The sequence below is a fragment of the Rhinoderma darwinii genome, chromosome 2 (genome assembly GCF_050947455.1).
Source record: "Rhinoderma darwinii isolate aRhiDar2 chromosome 2, aRhiDar2.hap1, whole genome shotgun sequence".
Classification (NCBI taxonomy): domain Eukaryota; kingdom Metazoa; phylum Chordata; class Amphibia; order Anura; family Rhinodermatidae; genus Rhinoderma; species Rhinoderma darwinii.
Genome location: NC_134688.1, coordinates 370,494,819 through 370,514,862, shown reverse-complemented (window position 1 = coordinate 370,514,862; position 20,044 = coordinate 370,494,819). Strand labels below are relative to the sequence as shown.

The following is a 20,044-nucleotide window of genomic DNA, read 5'->3' as shown; positions in this document are numbered from 1 at the left end:
TGTGCTCCTAAACTTATTACTGTGAACACGGTCCGTAAATACTGCGCAGACTTGTGCATGGGGGCCTAAGTCCTTTTCAATGTCAGTTTTACCCAGTGTTTTCCTATTTAATATGTAATGGTGACATGTATTTTCCTTCCCAAGTGCAGTGTCTTAAATTTATCAGTGTTAAATCTCACTTGCCACTTCTCTGCCCAAGCCTCCAACTTCTCCAGATCCATTTGTAACTGAATACCATCCTCCTTTTGTGTTACTTTACTTTACGTTTAGTATCATCTACTAAAATTCAAAGATTACTGTGTACTCCCTCTACAAGGTCAATAGGGCCCAATACTGACCCCTGTAGTAACCCACTAGTAACGGTGACCCAATCTGAGTATGTACTATAACAGATAACTTACTTTTTCTTGCACATTTATATAAGCTGCTGTTCTATTATACAGTATAAGAGAAGGCTCACTAAATTCATATGAAATTGTATTTGTGTTTATGGTTCCCATTTTATTTTTATTTCACATGGCTTCCTTCCTGCCATTATTGTGATAAAAACTGTCACTGATTGATAGTTTAGATAGTTTGTGAAAAATAAGAAACACTTAGGCTATGTTCACACGGAGTATTTTGGGGGAGGAATATCTGCCTCAAAGCTCCAAACGGAATTTTGAGGCAGATATTCCTCCCCCAAAATACTCCGTGTGAATAGCAATGATCGCGCCGTTTTTCGCCCGCGGCCATTGAGCGCCGCGGGCAGAAAACACGCTTTCTCCTGCCTCCCATTGAAGTCAATGGGAGGTCGGAGGCGGAAGCGCCCGAAGATAGGGCATGTCGCTTCTTTTTCCCGCGAGGCAGTTTTACTGCTCGCGGGAAAAAGACGCCGACGCCTCCCATTGAAATCAATGGGAGGCGTTCTCGGGGAGTTTCTGCCGAGTTTTGCGACGCGGTTTCCGCGTCAATAAACTCGGCAAAAGACCCCGTGTGAACATAGCCTTATAGGAGATATGTGATCTGCAACTTAAACCGGATCTGTCATCATAAAATCCTGTCCTGTGTGGGCATTATTGTATAAGGACAGGTCCTCTCTACTGTTAGCTCAAACAGCACAAAAAAATATTGTGCTCTTTGGCTGATAGAGCCCAATAAAGAATAAAGCGGACTCATAGTCTGCTGTATTCCTGAAGGGAGCGGCCCCCCTGACCCTTTCACCAGTGATTGATGGCTGCCATGCAGGGCCGCCATCAGGAATTTCAGGGCCCCATACAGCTATATTTTCTGGGCCCCCCTACCGTGGCACCGCCTGTTAACGGTACTCCGTCCAGTACTATATCATGCTACCCCTTCATTTCTACTTGCTCTCTGAGAATCGTCGACACAGATGTAGTGCAATTCAGAGTATTGCAGCCTTCTCACATTCACTTCATTGTGAGAAGGCTGCAATACTGTGAATCGGCGCTACATCCGTGACGACGATTCACAGTGAGCAAGTAGAAATGAAGAGGAAGCAGCGCTCGGACCGACCCATCGGCTATTGATGGCCTATCCTGAGGATGTAACTACATTGTGCTGCGCCACACGAACGTATTTCGGCCGCAAGTCCCGGACCGAACACAGTGCAGGGAGCCGGGCTCCTAGCATCATAGTTATGTACGACGCTAGGAGTCCCTGCCTCACTGCAGGACAACTGTCCCGTACTGTAATCATGTTTTCAGTACGGGACAGTAGTTCCACGGAGAGGCAGGGACTCCTAGCGTCGTACATAACTATGATGCTAGGAGCCCGGCTCCCTGCACTGTGTTCGGTCCGGGACTGTTGGCCGAAATATGTTCCGTCCTTTACGGACCGAACATGCTCGTGTGAATCCAGCAGCCTCAAGTTTTGTATTTTTTTAAGCTGGTTCACAGAAAAAAATAATTGCACATTCTACTGAACCAACTGCCTATTTAGAGACCGGCAGCAGCTCCAGGAGCGACATCATAAGGAACACACTAGGCGGATATGCTGAGTAAAACTACACAGCTTATCCGCCCCGGTAGCCGCAGGGAATTCTGCCAGCAAAACCGCACCAAATAGTGGCGCAGGTTTCGTGAGGCATGTCCGCTGCGGGAATCCTGCAGGGAAAAAAAAGTTTAGCCTTGCCCCGGCCGTAGTTTAGGCGACGCGTCTCTCTCTTCTGAACGTAGCCCCGCCTCCTGGGATGACGCTGTAGACCATGTGACCGCTGCAGCAGTCACATGGGATGAAACGTCATGACAGGAGGCCGGGCTGCGCTAAGAATAGAGGATCGCGTCACCAGGACTACGGCCGGGGGAAGTCTAAACTTTTTTATAAATTAAAAAAAATACCTTTTTTTTTCTCATTTGTGATTTTTGCGGCAGAACCGCAGCATTTCCGCAACAGAGGAGCAGCGATTCTGCAGCATAAATTGACACGCTGCGGATTTGTTCAAATCCCATCCACTCTGCTGCGACTGTAATACGCTGCGGATTTTCCGCAATAAAACGTGTTGCATAAAATCCGCAGTGTTCACGCCTAGTATGTTCCTACCCTAACAATAAGGCCCAGTTCACAGAATTTTTGGGCCTTGATATTGACTCGGACACTGCGTCGGAATCAGGGCCAAAAAACATCCAAAACCGCCTCCCATTGATTTAACCTGAAATCAATGGGAGCCAGTCGCGGAAAAAATAAAAAGCAGCACGTCCTTTCTTGCCGCGGTTCCGCCTCTGACCTCCCATCGAAATCAATGGGAGCCAGAAAATGCATTTTTCGCTGCGTTTTTTGTCTGCTGTCCTCAATCGCCGCAGGCAAAAAACGCAGCAAGATAGTGTGGGCAGGTCAAAATCTGCCTCAAAATTCTTTAAGGAATATTGAGACAGATTTTTTCTGCCTGCAAAATACACTGTGAACAGGACCATACATAAACAGCACTTTGAGACACTTTACTCACTGTGTCAGAAGAGCTGCTGGCTCCCACTCCAGTCCTCGTTGTCAGGCGATGTCTTCCAGGCGATGTCTTCGGTCCAGACGTCCAGTCCTTCACTGCCAGCGAGGCTCCAGAAAATGGCGTGGATTTTAGAACGCCTGCCGCTCTCCTTACGCAGCTACGCGGAGGAGGAGGCGGAGGAAGAGGACGAGGCGGAGGAAGACGAGGCGGAGGAGGAGGAGGCGGCGGAGGACGAGGCGGAGGAGGACGAGGCGGAGGAGGACGAGGCAGACAAGGCGGCGGAGGAGGCTTAGGAGGACGAGGCTTAGGAGGAGGACGAGGCTTAGGAGGCGGAGGAGGACGAGGCGGAGGAGGAGGAGGTATGACGAGGCGGAGGAGGAGGCTTAGGAGGACGAGGCGGAGGAGGACGAGGCTTAGGAGGCGGAGGAGGATGAGGCGGCGGAGGAGGCCGAGGAGGAGGAGAAGGCCGAGGCTTAGGAGGTGGAGGAGGACGAGGCTTAGGAGGAGGACGAAAGAGGACGAGGCTTAGGAGGAGGAGGACGAGGCTTAGGAGGAGGAGGACGAGGATTAGGACGGGGCTTAGGAGGAGGAGGACAAGGCTTAGGAGGCGGAGGAGGACGACTCCGAGGCTTAGGAGGCGGAGGACGAGGCTTAGGAGGATGAGGCTTAGGAGGCGGTGGAGGACGAGGCTTAGGAGGCGGAGGAGGAGGAGGCGGTGGAGGACGAGGCTTAGGAGGAGGACGAGGCGGCGGAGGAGGCCTAGGCGGAGGAGGCAGAGGAGGCCGAGGCGGCGGAGGACGAGGCTTAGGAGAAGTAGGAGGCGGAGGAGGACGAGGCTTAGGAGGTGGAGGAGGAGGCTTAGGAGGAGGAGGAGGCAGAGGAGGAGGCTTAGGAGGCAGAGGAGGAGGAGGCCAAAAGAGGACGAGGCTTAGGAGGAGGAGGAGGACGACGAGGCTTAGGAGGAGGAGGACGAGGCTTAGGAGGAGGAGGACGAGGCTTAGGAGGAGGAGGAGGAGGAGGAGGAGGCGGCCCAGGTAAGCTGTCTCTGCGTCGCTGTCCTTGTGTGCCCGTCGGTGTCTCGTTCGCGGGTGTGCGCTCCGGCGCTCGCGGTTGCGCGGGCGGTGTTTGACGGCCCCCACGACGAGAGGGGGGCCCGCAGCTCACAACATTACTTTGGTGAAAAGAACAGACCCCATTGCAGGGGCCTGTTTTTTTCTACCAAATGCAAGCCGTGGCAGTGGCCGGGCCCCCCTTTCAATTAGGGTTGGCCGGGCCCCTTACAGAAGTACCCCTAATACGCCCCTGATGGCGGCCCTGGCTGTCTGCCCATATATGGTATGTCCCTCAATCACGTCACAGGGATTCCTGTGACGCGATCCAAGGGGCATCCCCCCTTCTTATTTTCCCCTGAATGCTGCAGTCAGCTTTGATCGCAGCATTTAGGGGAATAGAGGAGATGAGAGGTTTCTTTGATCTCTGCCTTTATAGAGTGGGACTGCGGCTGTCTAATACAACTATTGCCCCGCCCCGCACGCGGTCAGCACGAGGTGATGCGGGCGGCGCTTCACTAATGAGCGGCGGTTCAGGCACTGAAGACAGAACATGTGGGGGTGTTTTGTAGTGCGCCCGCCATGTTCTGTTTTCAGTGCCGCCGCTCATTAGTGCAGCGCTGGCGCATCACATAATCCTGGCGGCGCGCACATGTCAGGACTCCGGAGCGGGACCGTAACTGTATTACACAGCCGCAGCTCCGCTCTCATACATTCATGTATTACAATATTGAGCTGCGCGGCCGCACAGCTTAGTATCGAAATACATGAAATAACGGTATCGAACCGTTTGGGAGTGCACGGTATCGAAACCGTATCAAAGTTTTGATGCATCGTGCATCCCTACTCAAGTGCCATCCTCCCTCCATTATTATCTCCTTCCCACTCTAGCATCATTTCCATCCCTACCCAATGCCATCTCCCTGCCCCATTATCATCTCCCTGCCCCCATTATCATCTCCCTGCCCCCATTATCATCTCCCTGCCCCCATTATCATCTCCCTGCCCCCATTATCATCTCCCTGCCCCATTATCATCTCCCTGCCCCCATTATCATCTCCCTGCCCCCATTATCATCTCCCTGCCCCCATTAGCATCTAACTCTACCCCCTCCCCATAGAAAGCAAAAATCTTACCCACGTCTGTATTAGTTTACACTGCAGCATAGGATTGTATCACTCAGCTCTACAACGGCTCTTTTCTCCTGTCCTGTGTAAACAGAGGGAGAAGACTGGTTTATTGTCACATGTTACACAGGACGGGAGATAAGAGCCGTAGAGCTGATACAATCCTATGCTGCGGTGCTAACATAATACAGAGGTGGGTAAGATATTTACTTTCTATGGGGGCAGGAGGAGATTTTTTCAGGAGGCTCCGGGCAGCAGCAGCCGGACACAGACATAACTTAGTACTCACTGTGTCTGAAGAAGAAGACGACTGCTGCTGCTGCTGGACGTATCCTCCGAGGCTGAGCTCATAACTCCCGCTGCTGTGATGTCTCCTCCCCACACGCTGTCACGCTGTTGTGGAGGAGGAGGGGCGGGCACATCTCACTCTCCAGCGGGCCCTTACGGTTTTATTCTGATGTAATGAAAGGGCCCCTGCTTCGTGATGGGACCTGTTCCTTTCACCGAAATGAAATCGTAAGAGCCACACTGCCGTGAGTATATTAATTCCAGCGGCAGAGTGCGGGCCCCTTTTTTTTCATTTATGCCCGGGCCCCTAACTGCAGTACCCCCAGTACCCCCCTGATGGCGGCCCTGCTGCCATGTATGTATGCAGATACATGACAGCCTGTCAATCACTGGTGACAGGGGCGGGGAAAGTACTTCCCTCATAACTAGAAGTCTACTTTATTAGGCTCTATTTGCCAAACGGCACAATATGCTTTTTTGCCTTCTGGACTAATGGTAGAACTGGCCTGCCCCCACACTGTGCTGCCATTAAATAGGGTATAGTATGCCTAGCATAGTATGATGAAAGATCAGGTTTATATTAAAAAGAAAGGATGGTGAAAACCATAGTGAATAGCCACCTGTAATAATGATGTCTGTTGTTATTGCTGTATTTCTCAGGTTTCTGAATAATAAAAAATATCAAGCAGAATGTGCCTACGCATAGCAACAATCCACAATAATGCACTTGTTGGCAACTCCAAATCTGTATAGCCTTGTATATTCTGCTGTTGTCACTGAATTGCCCTTAGGCTGCTTTCTGTAGATGATGTAAGGCTGTTGCCAACCAATCATCTCTGCCCCTCCCTGCAGCAGATTACTTATGCCATGCATGCTCCTGCACAGAACACAGTCTGCAGCATCTCTTGTGCCGTAATCTGTGGCTGTCCTGTATCTTGCTGACAATTTGGTATTATCTCTATATATTACAGTATAACAATAGCTTTTGTTAGATGAGATGGGGCCACACCTATCTTTGTGATGCCTGTGACTGGGCACAACCAATGGCATTGATATCCACAATGGAGACCACAACATGCCCTCTAATTAAACTTACTTTCCAACCTTTTACATACACAGCACATATATTTACATCCACAGCCCGCAATTCTGCGATTCGAATGAAGTAGCAGAGTGTTCTGATCTGTGTCCTTGGTGACCTCCCCATGTTCTCTCAGCCCCAATACTGTGATCAATCATCTGCCCCTCCATGAGATCCAAGAAGTCAGTCTGTATTCAGGCAGCCTCCTCACACTCTCTCATCTTAGCCTAGGTCTAGGAGCCAGACGTAAAATCGGAGAAATAAGATTTAACGCAGAGAAGACTGAGGAGTTCTGCTCTCAATCAAGAAATGATGTGATATAGCCTAATACTTACTAGAAGAAATTTTCAGAGAGTATGTATGTAGCTCTTCCCCACACTCTCTGTTTTTCAGAGATTGCTAAGTTTCTGCACAGTTATAGACTTCAATAGTCAGGGATAGAAGCAGCTGAAAAGTGAAATGTTCTTTAATGAGATATTACAACATTTATTATCTTTGCATGCACTAAAAATAAATAAATAATTCAACCGTAGGAGCGCTTTAACACCTAATATTACTTGTGGTTTAGATTGGTGTATGGGCTAATGTGGTGGACTAGGGCAGGAAAATGTAACTATAATTTCATTTTATTTTATCTAAGACTCAGAGCCCTGTTTTTTACTACAAATTTCCAAATACACTACTTCTATTTACAAAACTTTGCTGTTAAAAGATAAAAATCGGACTGCCTGCAATTGCCACTAGAGGGAGCCCACTGCATAGGGATTTACACCATTGAAATGAATGGCGATGCAAACGGAAACTTATGGTTTCCGTTTGTTTCAGTCAGGGTTCCGTTCTGACAGAACGACTGAACGGAGCTCTGACGCAGATGTGAACAAATCCTTAGTCTTGCCTATTTCTAGAAATGGTGGGTGACAACTAATAAGGCAGCCACACCTATTTCTAAAGTCACCCAATTTGAATGAGGACATTTACACCGGCCGGTGCAGCGAGCGCCGATCAACGAGACATTGTTAATCGGCGTTTGTTTGCTACTGTCACACGGAGCTATGGATAGGGACGAGAGGTCGTTACTCCGATATCTCGGGGTGATATTTTTAACAGGTTCCCTGTTTTTTGGACGTAGACATGCGGGGTGGGGGGATGGGTGCACAGTGTTTTGTGGTGTATCACGCCATTGAAAATGATTATAATAATAAAATAAAACAATTACCATATTCCAAATACCCCCTACATTAAAGTGGACTCTAAATAAAGAAATTCCCTGTCCAGAATGTTTTAGTGTGGATTGCCACACTTTATATAATTACATAAGCGTACAGACCTACCCACACATTATATTAAACTCATCCATTACGTATAGGCCTATATGTGCACATTCAATATCCTAAGCGTGCTCAGCCCATTTAGTTAGGCTGTGCACATGAGAAGGGTGGAGGACAGTGCAGCGTGCGCATTAAGCCACAACTCTCCCGGCTAATGCACAGATACGGTGCCAGAAGCAAGCTCAGTAAATATATACAGCACCAGAACCAAGCTCAGTACATATATACAGCACCAGAACGAAGCTCAGTACAAATATACAGCACCAGAACCAAGCTCCGTACATATATACAACACCAGAACCAAGCTCAATACATATATACAACACCAGAACCAAGCTCAGTACATATATACAGCACCAGAACCGAGCTCAGTACATATATATATGTTTTGAGCTTGGTTGTTCTGATATATATATGTTCTGAGATTTGTTCTGGTGTTGTATATATGTACTGAGCTTGGTTCTGGTGCTGTATGTATGTACTAAGCTTTGTTGTGGTGCTGTATATATGTACTGAGCTTAGTCCCGATGCTGTATTTATATGCAGAGCTCAGTACATATATACAGCACCAGAACCGAGCTCAGTACATATATATATGTTTTGAGCTTGGTTGTTCTGATATATATATGTTCTGAGATTTGTTCTGGTGTTGTATATATGTACTGAGCTTAGTTCTGGAGTTGTATATATGTTTTGAGCTTCTCTTTGGTACTGTATATATGTATTGAGCTTGGTTGTTATGATGAATATAACTCCAGAACCAAGCTCAGTATATATATATATATATATATATATATATCTATATATATATATATATACAGCACCAGAACCAAGCTCAGTACATATATATATATATATATATATATATACAGAACCAAGCTCAGTACATATATATATACAGCACCATAACCAAGCTCAGTACATATATATATATATATATATATACAGTACCAGAACCATGCTCAGTACAGAGATAATTTTCAAATTTAGTTTAACCCCTGCCATATAAGTTTGTACGGCATAAAACTACAGCTCCCAGTATAGCCAGAACGATGGTAAGGATATGCTGGGTGTTGCGGTTTCACAAAAAAGAACGATACACACATCATCTCGCTGCAGATCATACAGTGACTACAGTACTGAGCAGTCACAGGGAGAATAAACATTTACATTTAGTGACTCACTGGTGACGACTTCTCAGATTGTAGTCGTTCTCTTTACTTTTCCATCTGGTCCAGAACTCTGAGGCCTCCTGGCCATGACCCATTTCTGTGGAAACGGGTAAATTTGCTGCTCAGATGTCTTCGGAATCTCACTTTTTCAACATTTCTGCACCTATAAACGAAGAGCAAATTCTTATGGTACCACACTCTATGCCCCAAATATAATAGTATCATACACTGTGTTGCCGAATATAATAGCACTACACACTGTGCCCCTGAATCTAACAGTAACATACACTGTGCCCCTGAATAAAATTGTGTCAAACACTGTAAATTAATGCACCACACACACTGCCCACTGTAGATAGTGCCTCTCATAGAACCCTCTGTAGATAGTGCTCCGAGTAGAGCCCTCTATAGATAGTTCTCCCCATAGAGCCCTCTGTAGGTAGTAGTGTTCCCTGTAGATAGTGCCCCCTGTAGCGTTCCCTGCAGACAGGGCCCCCTGTAGCTTTCCCTGTAGATAGTGCCCCCTGTGGCATTCACTGTAGCGTTCCCTGTATAGTTCCCCCTGTAGCGTTCCCTGTATAGTGTCCCCTGTGGATAGAGCCCCCTGTGGCGTTTCCTGTAGATAGAGCCCCCTGTGGCGTTCCCTGTAGATAGAGACCCCTGTGCTGGTCCCTGTAGATATGGGCCCCCTGTGGTGTTTCCTGTAGATATAGCCCCTCGTGACGTTCCCTGTAGATAGAGCCCCTTGTGACGTTCCCTGTAGATAGAGCCCCCTATGGCGTTCCCTGTAGATAGAGCCCCCTGTGGCGGTCCCTATAGATAGGGCCCCATGTGGCATTTCCTGTAGATGGGGCCCTATCTACAGGGAATGCCACATGGGGCCCTATCAAGAGGGAACACCACATGGGCCCCTATCTACAGGTACCGCCACAGGGGGCTCTACAGGGACCGCCACAGGGGGCTCTACAGGGACCGCCACAGGGGGCTCTATCTACAGGGAACGCCAAATGGGGCCCTATGTGGCATTACCCTGTAGATAGGCCCCCCTGTGGTGTTCCCTGTAGATAAGGGCCCCCTGTGGTGTTCCCTGTAGATAAGGGCCCCTATATAGGGGACATACTAAACAGAATGAAGAAAAAGAATAAACAATATTAGTAATGGGCGAAAGTATAAAAAAATATGAGTTTTTTTATGTCTCGAAAACATGGAATGAACAGATTTTCTTTGTAGTTAATGAGAAAATAAAAACAAATTCCATAGAAACAGATGTGTACAAATTTTTACTGTGCTTGATAGACCTGGAATGAACAGGATATAAGTGTAGTTTATAAGGGAATGAACACATTCCCTTATAAACTACACATATATCGTCTTCATTCCAGGTCTATCAAGCACAGGAAAATAATTATGCATCTGTTTCTATGGAATATTTGTTCATTCCCTTATAAACTACACATAGATCCTGTACATTCCAGGTCCATCAAGCACAGGAATTTCCTAAGGCGTTTGTTTATGTGGAATTTGTGTTTATTTCCTCATTAACCCCTTCAGGACTGAGCCTGTTTTGGCCTTCAGGACGAAGCCGATTTTTAAAATCTGACATGTGTCACTTTATGTGGTAATAACTCCGGAATGCTTTTACCTATCCAAGCGATTCTGAGATTGTTTTCTCGTGACACATTGGACTTTATGTTACTGGCAAAATTTGCCCGATAGATTCAGTATTTAATTGTGAAAAACACCAAAATTTAGCGAAAAATTGCAAAAATTAGCATTTTTCTAAATTTAAATGTATCTGCTTGTAAAACCGATAGTAATACCACACAAAATAGTTACTAGTTACCATCCCCCACATGTCTACTTTAGTTTGGCATCGTTTTTTGAAAATTATTTTATTTTTCTAGGACGTTACAAGGCTTAGAACTTTAGCAGCGATTTCTCATATTTTCAAGAAAATTTCAAAAGGCGATTTTTACAGGGGCCAGTTCAGTTCTGAAGTGGCTTTGAGAGTCTTATATATTAGAAAGTCCCCATAAATCACCCCATTTTGAAAACTGCACCCCTTAAAGTATTCAAAACAGCATTCAGAAAGTGTATTAACCCTTTAGGCGTTTCACAGGAATTAAAGCAAAGTAGAGGTGAAAGTTACAAATTTCATTTTTTTTATACAAAATTCATTTGTAATACATTTTTTTCTATACCAGAGAAGGTTTTTCCCAAAAAATGTAACTTATTATTTATTGCCCAGATTCTGCAGTTTTTAGAAATACCCCACATGTGGCCCTAGTTCGGTCATGGACTGAAACACAGGCCTCAGAAGCAAAGGAGCACCTAGTGGATTTTGGGGCCTTCTTTTTTTAGCATATATTTTAGGTACCATGTCAGGTTTGAAGAGGTCTTGTGGGGCCAAAACAATAAAGACCCCCAAAAGTGACCTCATTTTGGAAACTACACCCCTCAGGGAATTTATCTAGGGGTATAGTTAGCATTTTGAACCCACAGTTTTTTTGCTAAATTTATTTGAATTAGTTTGTGAAGATGAAAATCTACTTTTTTCTGAAAAAGCGTAGAAATTTTTAATTTTTTCAAGGTATAAAAGAGAAAAAACACCCCAACATATGTGAAGCAATTTCTCCTGATTACGGCAATACCCCATATGTGGTAATAAACTGCTGTTTGGACCCACAGCAGGACTCAGAAGGGAAGGAGCGCCATTTGGATTTTGAAATTCTGATTTTGCTGGAATGGTTTTCAGTGCCATGTCGCGTTTGAAATGCACTGGAGGGAACAAAATAGTGGAAACCCCCGGAAAGTGACCCCATTTTGGAAACTACACCCCTCAAGGAATTTTTCTAGGGGTAAAGTTAGCATTTTGACTCCACGGTTGTTTTGCTGAATTCATTGGAATTATTCTGTAAAGGTAAAAATCGACTTTTTTTCTGAAAAAAGGTAGCCATTTTTAATTTTTACAAGGAATAAAGGAGAAAAAGCACCCCAACATTTGTAAAACAATTTCTCCCGATTACGGAAATATGCCATATGTAGTCATAAACTGCTGTTTGGACCCACAGCAAGGCTTAGAAGGGAAGGAGCGCTATTTGGCTTTTGGAGCTCAAATTTAGCTGAAACGGTTTTTGGGTGCCATGTCGCATTTGCAAAGCCCCTGAGAGGCCAAAACAGGGGAAACCCCCCAAAAGTGGAAATTACACCACTTAAAGAATCTATCTAGGGATATAGTGGGCATTTAGACCCCACAAGTCTTTTGCAGGATTTATTAGAATTAGGCCGTGAAAATGAATATCGACATTTCTTCCACTAAAATGTTGCATTTTTTTCAATTTCACAAAGGATAAAGGGGGAAAAAGCTGCCCAACATTTGTAAAGCAATTTCTCCTGAGTACGGCAATACCCCACGTGTGGGCATAAATGGTTTTTCATTAGAAAGTAATTAACCCTTTCTGGAGTGATCCATTTTTTTCTTTTCCTTCTTAGTTTTTTCCTCCCCGCGTTCCAAGAGCCACAACTTTTTTATTTTTCAGTCAATAGAGCGGTATAAGGGCTTATTTATTGAGGGACGAGCGGTCGTTTTTATTGGTGCAACTTTTTGGTACATACAACTTTTTGAGCACTTTTTATTACATTTTTAGGTAGAGCCAAGGTGACCAAAAAAACAGCGATTTTGGCGTTCTAAATTCTTTATTTTTTACGTGAGACGCTCCATACATCACCCCCCACACTACGACATGCTATGTCATGGTGCGCGCAGGGGTTAATGCGCAGCGCATGGTGCGGAGTGAAAATTACAATTTTCCACTCATATGCCATTTTAGTGCACTATATGTTATGCCCAGTTTGTGCCACTGAAGACAAATAACTCAAAATATTAACCGGGTTCTCCTGGGTATGGCGATGCCATATCTGTGGACGTAAATTGGTGTTTAGGCACGCTGCAGGGCTCAGAAGGGAGGGACGCCATTTGGCTTTTGGGGCACAGAGTTTGCTTGGTAGTTGTTCTGTTTGGGGTTTTACTGTTGTTTCAGTTTATAATGTGGGGGCATATGTAAGCTGTGCGGGGTACATCAGGGTACATGTTATCTGTGCGGGGTACATCAGGGTACATGTTATCTGTGCGGAGTACATCAGGGTACATGTTATCTGTGCGGGGTACATCAGGGCATAATAAGAGGGTATAATAATGCAGTAAATAAATAATAATCCGCAGATATGTGGCCGGTGTCGCACTGATAAATGGTGTCGGATCTTATCCGCTTTTGGACACTCTGCACATTTTGCATCGCCATATTCTGAGAGCCAGAACTGTTTTATTTTTTCTCCACCGGAGCCGTGTGAGGGTTTATTCTTTGCGGGACAATCTGTAGTTTTCATTGGTACCATTTTGGGGTACCAGAATTTTTTTTTATCACGTTTTATTCCATTTTTTGGCAAGCAAGGTGACCAAAAACCATCAATTCTGACAATGTTTTTTATTTGTTTTTTTTTATGGCCTTCACCCTGGGCTATAAATGACCATTATACTTTATTCTGCGGGTCGATACGATTACGGCGATACCAGATGTATATAATTTTGTTATGTTTTGCAGCGTTTGTGCAATAATATCACTTATTTATAAAATAAATTAATTTTTGTGTCCCCATATTCTTAGAGCCATAACGTTTTTATTTTTCAGTCAAAAAAGCGGTGTAAGGGCTTGTTTTTTGCGGGACGGGATGTAGTTTGTATTGATACCATTTTGGCGTACATGCGACTTTTTGATCACTTTTTATTGTATATTTTGGGAGGGTTGGTAACCAAAAAATTGTGATTCGGGCACTGTTTTTCGTTTATTTTTTTTGCGGTGTTCACCGTGCGGGAAAAATAATATTACAGTTTTATAGTTGGGGTCGTTACGAACACGGCGATACCAAATATGTGTACTTTTTTTAACGTGTTAATTTTTTTCCTATAATAAAAGTCTTATTATAGGGAAAAAAGCATTCTTTGTTTATGTCACTTCTAACTTTTGATTTTTACACTTTTTCAAAACATTTTTATTATCTTTTTTTAACTTTTTTTACTTGTCCCACTAGGGGACACTTAGACTTGCAGCTCTGATCGCTGCTGGAACACATTACACTACACACGTAGTGTAATGTGTTCTAACTGTCATTGTGACGTAACTGTCACACTGACAGGAAGCAGAGGAGGAACGGCCGGAGGCTGATCCTCCGAGGCTTCCGTACATGGCAACCCGGAGGTCATTGTCTGGCCTCTGGTTGCCATGATAAGGATCGCCAGCCCCCGCAAATACATGTGGGGGGCTGCCGATCCGCTGTAAACCTCTTCGATGTGGTGATCGCAATCGACCACCGCATCGAAGGGGTTAATTGCCGATTTCAGCGGCGACAGGCCGCTGATCGGCAACGGGGAGAGCAGGACTGACACCCTGCACAGTTAACCGCCGCTGCGGTGCAGCGCCGCGCGGCGGTTAACTTTTAAAGCGCGGACGTAACTGTACGCCCAGGTGCGCGAAGTTACTGCTTATCTGGACGTACAGTTACGCCAAGGTGCGGGAAGGGGTTAACCACAAATAAAATCTGTTCATGCCATGTCTACCAAACATAAAATATTAATTATGCCCTTTTTTATATTTTCTTTCCATTAGTAATAATGTTCTTTTTAGTATGTCCCCCTATATAGTTCCCTATATAGTCTTCTGTAGTCTCGTTCTCTGTATAGTCCCCTATTTAGTGCCCTATAATGCCCACACATCGCGCCGACTTCTTCATCCCTAAAGTGCCGAATGGCGAGGCATCATGTGCCTCGCCAGGGCAGCGCTTGTCAATTCAATTGTATCCGCGTCCTAAGGACGAGGATACAATTGAGTGCAGGGGACCAGTTCCGGCTTCACCCGGTTCTGCGAACCGGCTGTCATTTTAATAACCGGTTCGGGTGAACCGGGGCGAACCGGCCGGATCCCATCCCTGCTCGTCACCATACATTATTATGTCGGCAGCGCATCTCCTTGTTTACAGCGGGAGATGTGCTGCCAACAACGATAATATTTCACTTTTTTAAATCGATACGATACTACACGTTTGCTCGTTCATCTGCTGATCATTCCCCTGTTTACACAGGGCAATTATGAGCAACGAGCGTTATATGAACGCTCGTCTGCCCGATAATCGTCCTGTGTAAAACCCCCTTAAGGGCCATGCTGAAGTTTTATTACTACTATATACAAATGTTAAACAGTGATGAAAAAAAATAAACATTGTATTTTAAATTAACTGAGAATAAAGAGAATGTAACAGCAGATGTAAGTCAGTTGATAATGTAACGGGGATGTAACTTTTTCACTAGTTCCCCATGTTGACTTAATTTATAATTGTAGAAGACTTGTTCATATTCTCCCATCAGGATGGTAAAGTTTCCGTACTGTGTACAGACTAAGCAGTTATGTTGGTTTATATTAAGCTGATTTTTTAAGAGTAAACTTAACATGGAAACATCATCATTTGAAAAATATTCGGTGTTATGGAAAAGGGTGGGTACAACTATTAAAAGTTATATTCATTCAGAAGTGGATCTTGATGTTATAATATTTCCATAAGGAAGGGATTTCTCATCTTAGAAACTGAGTTGGAGAAATATATTGCCTTATTTTGAAAAGTTTACACATTGCTTTATTTATATGACTAGAAAACCCTTCTGTTATGAAAGCTCAACTGGCTTTAATTGACTTTGTCCTGGCAACCGCAAACAACATATGGCTAATATAAAAGCTTTACAAGTCAATATAGGGTTATGTTTACACATGTCAAAAAAAAATCAATACTTACCTCACTGGCGTTGTCATAACAAAGCCTTCCTGCTCTCCCCGCCTGGTCTCCGTGCAGCGCGGCCTCCTTTGATGGCGCTGCAACCCCTGTGACCGCTACAGCCTGTGATTGGCTGCAGTAGTCACATAGGAAGAAAAGTCATCCGAGAAGGCTAGCAGCCCAGAGAATAGCCGAGGTAACAAGGAGCCGTTACAATGCCATGGAGATAAGTATGGACTTTTTTTAAAATTAAATATTAACAGGAAAAAGGTTTTTGTTTTTTTTCAGATTTGCAATTTTTGCAGCGGATTAGCAGCTTTTCCGACGCAAAAATCACAACATTTGCTATTTATATGTGGATTTTTACCTTCCCAATGAACTCAATGGGTAAAAACTGAAAAAACAGTGCAACAATTCTGCAGGTCATTTTATGAACGGTTTTCTCAGCCGATTTTGTTCTGCAGCATGTGGATCAAATCTCATCCACTTTGCTGCTACTGTAATACACTGCGGATTTTATGCAATGAAGACCTTTGCAGAAAATCTGCAGCTAATCCGCCCTACGGTAACTACTCATAGAGGGGTAACCACTATATTTCCCAGAACGCACTGGCGTAGCTATAGGGGTCGCAGCGGTCGCAATTGCGACCGGGCCCCGGAGCCAGGGGGGCCCACAGCCCCCCACACCACATCAATAATAAGTTACTATAGTAACTCGGGCCGCGGGCCCCTGTTACTATAGTAACAGACTGTACTTACCTTCCTGGTTCCGGATCGGAGCGGAGGTCCTGACGTCAAGCGCTGCGCGCAGCGCATGATGTCACAGCACTATGCGCCGCGTACAACATCGAGAGGACAGAACTTCCGCCACGGCTGAAGAGGAAGGTAAGAGTAGTAGCCCTGACTGGCGGGATCCGACTCCCGGGACCCGCCAATGAGCTGTTTTGAAGGGCCCACAGCACTCGTACGAGAGCTGCTTCCCCTTCATTCCGGTCACACTGTGAATCGGTGTTGGCGATTCACAGTGTGAGCGAGTAGTGAAATGAAGGGGAAGCAGCTCTTGTACGAGTGCTGTGGCCCCTTCAAAACAGCTGATTCACGGCTCCCGGGAGACGGACCCCGACACATCAGCTATTGATGGCCTATCCTGAGGATAGGCCATCAATGTTTAGGGACTGCACAACCCCTTTAAGCCTACGATGTAGCAGGCTTAGAGGGCCCATGAGACAGGATCACAGATTGTGTGATGCTGTCTGCTGGGCCCTGTATCTAAGCCAATCACATCGTAGGCTTAGATACATGGCCCATGTGTGATCCTGTCTAATGGGCCCTGTATATAAGCCTACCACACTGTAGGCTTAGATACAGGGCCCCAGCACACAGTAATCTTATACTGTATAAGATTACTGTCTGCTGGACCCTGTATCTAAGCCTACCTTGTGGTAGGCTTAGATACAGGGTCCCGCAGACAGTATCACACATGGGCCCTGTATCTAAGCCTAACACATGTGTTACTAATCGTTTTTTTGTGTGTTTTCTTACAGGTTCGGTCGTTGGACTACGTCGGATTCCAGGACTACTTCGATGACTGCTTTTTTTTTTATTAGCAATAAAATGGTTAATGAGGGTTGTGTGTTTTTTTATTTATTTCAATATTACTACCGCCTTAGTAATGGCCGCCGGCTGATTGACAGCATCCATTGCTAAGGTTGGGCTTAGTGTTAGCCGGTGCAGAGGCTAACACTAACCCCCTTTATTACCCCGGTACCCACCGCCACCAGGGGTGCTGGGAAGAGCCGGGTACCATCCAGTACTCGACCATCTGTAGTGATGGTCGGCCACTGGGGTGGCCGCAGGCTGGTATTATCAGGAGGGGAAAGGCCAAAAACAGTGGCCCTTCCCACCCTGCTAATGCGAGGCTGCTGCTGCTTTATTGTATCTGGCTGGTTATGAAAAATAGGGGGGACCCCATGTCATTTAAAAAAAATAATAATAATTGGAAAGAACGATGTGGGGTCTCCCCCAATTTTCATAACCAGCCAGATACAACACAGCAGCAGCAGGCAGCAGCAGCAGGCAGCATTACCAGGGTGGTAGGTGCAACTATTTTTGGCCTTCCCCAGGCTAATACTACCAGCCTGCGGCCACCCCGGTGCCTGTCCGTCACTACAGATGGTCGGGTACTGGTTCGTACCCGGCTCTTCCCAGTACCCCTAGTGGCGGTGGGTCCCGGGGTAATAAAGGGGGGTTAGTGTTAGCCTCTGCACCGGCTAACATTAAGCCCCGCCTTAGTAATGGAGGTTGTCAATCAGCCAGCGGCCATTACTAAGGCGGTGATAATAAAGTTTAAAAAGATACACGCACATAGAAAAAATATTTTATTGAAATAAAAAAAACACAACCCCCATTAACCATTTTATTGAGAATAAAAAAACGCCGTCATTGAAGTCCTCGCATCCGAAGTCCAACAGCCGAACCTGTAAAAAAACACAAACACACAAAAATAATTAGTAACACATAAAAAAGCAAAATTATTATTCTTACCTTTCCTGGGTCCAGCGCTGGAGCCGCAATGTCAGCGAGCTGAGTCCTGTATCTAATCCGATCATGTGTGATACTGTCTGGTGGGCCCTATATCTAATCCAATCATGTGTGATACTGTCTGCTGAGCCACTGTATCTAATCCTATCATGTGTGATACTGTCTGCTGAGTCCTGTATTTAATCCGATCATGTGTGATACTGTCTGCTGGGCCCTATAGCTAATCCAATCATGTGTGATACTGTCTGCTGAGCCACTGTATCTAATCCTATCATGTGTGATACTGTCTGCTGAGCCACTGTATCTAATCCTATCATGTGTGATATTGCCTTCTGAGCCACTGTATCTCTAATCCTATCATGTGTGATACTGTCTACTGAGCCACTGTATCTAATCCTATCATGTGTGATACTGTCTGCTGGGCCCTATCTCTAATCCTATCATGTGTGATACTGTCTGCTGAGTCATTGTATCTAATCCTATCATGTGTGATACTGTCTGCTGGGCCACTGCATCGAATCCTATCATGTGTGATACTGTCTGCTCAGCCACTGTATTTAATCCTATCATGTGTGATACTGTCTGCTCAGCCACTGTATCTAATCCTATCATGTGTGATACTGTCTGCTCAGCCACCGTATCTAATCCTATCATGTGTGATACTGTCTGCTGAGCCAATGTATCTAATCCTATCCATAGTTTATAGGGTCGTAGTGCTATAGATATGCTGTCTCCTATACACACATTTTTTTTTTTGGGCGGACACATATGTATTGGGGCTATTTCCCCTGACATTTTAAGCCCTTAGTGATGCCCCTGGCTGCTAGTGCTGGATTGTTGGGTCACTTAGGAGACCCAGCGATGCAGCTGAAAGCTGCGGACCGTCGGCCATGAGAAGTTTGCGGGGGGAGGGGGCCCAATAAGAACTTTTGCATCGGGGCCCATGAGCCTTTAGCTACGCCCCTGCCAGAACATGTTGTTTCTCAATCCTGAAATAATCCTCTTGATTTCTTTTTGGCGAGTTCATCTTCAGCGGGCAATTAAAACATAAAAGTCTTCTAACGTTACATTACTGATAACTAAGAATTTAGGGCAAAGTAGCCCCTATCCTCTATCCATCCTAATTTTACCCAGAAACACTACATTTTCCCATTAGCAGGAACCATCTCCATTCCCTTAAACTTTTTATGATCTTTAAGCCCTGATTACACTGAGTATTTTGCATGCAGAAAAAATCCTGAATCCTGAAGAAATTTTGAGGCCGATTTTGACCTGCCTGCACGTTCTTGACTGCGGTTTTAGCTGCGATTTTCACCCGTGGCCATTGAGCGGTGTGGGCAAAAAACGCTGCGAAAAACGCGTTTTTCTGCCTCCCATTGATTTCAATTGGAGGTCAGAGGCGGAACCGCAGCAGGAAGGGACATGCCGCCTCCCATTAAAATCAGTAGGACATCGTTTCGCCCATTTTTTGCCGCTGATTCCGATGCGGTTTTCGCGTCAAAATCTGCAGCAAAATACTCAGTGTGAACAGGGCTATAAGTAGGGCGTTCTTACTAAATGTTGGAAAGGTATTTAAATCCATTTCTTTTTAAAAAAATATGATTTATTTTTTTTATCTGTCCACAAATGAAAAAACGTGTAGGTCTCCCAGGGATACCCTTTGACCGAATGCATACTATAGGCAATCGGAACTTGACT

General features: G+C 45.3%; 1 long non-coding RNA gene across 1 annotated transcript in view; it reads left to right on the top strand.

Moving 5' to 3' along the window:
• LOC142743271 (uncharacterized) overlaps positions 1-20,044 on the top strand; it is a 165,573-nt gene that overhangs the window by 134,126 nt on the left and 11,403 nt on the right. The gene's annotated exons all lie outside the window — the stretch shown is intronic.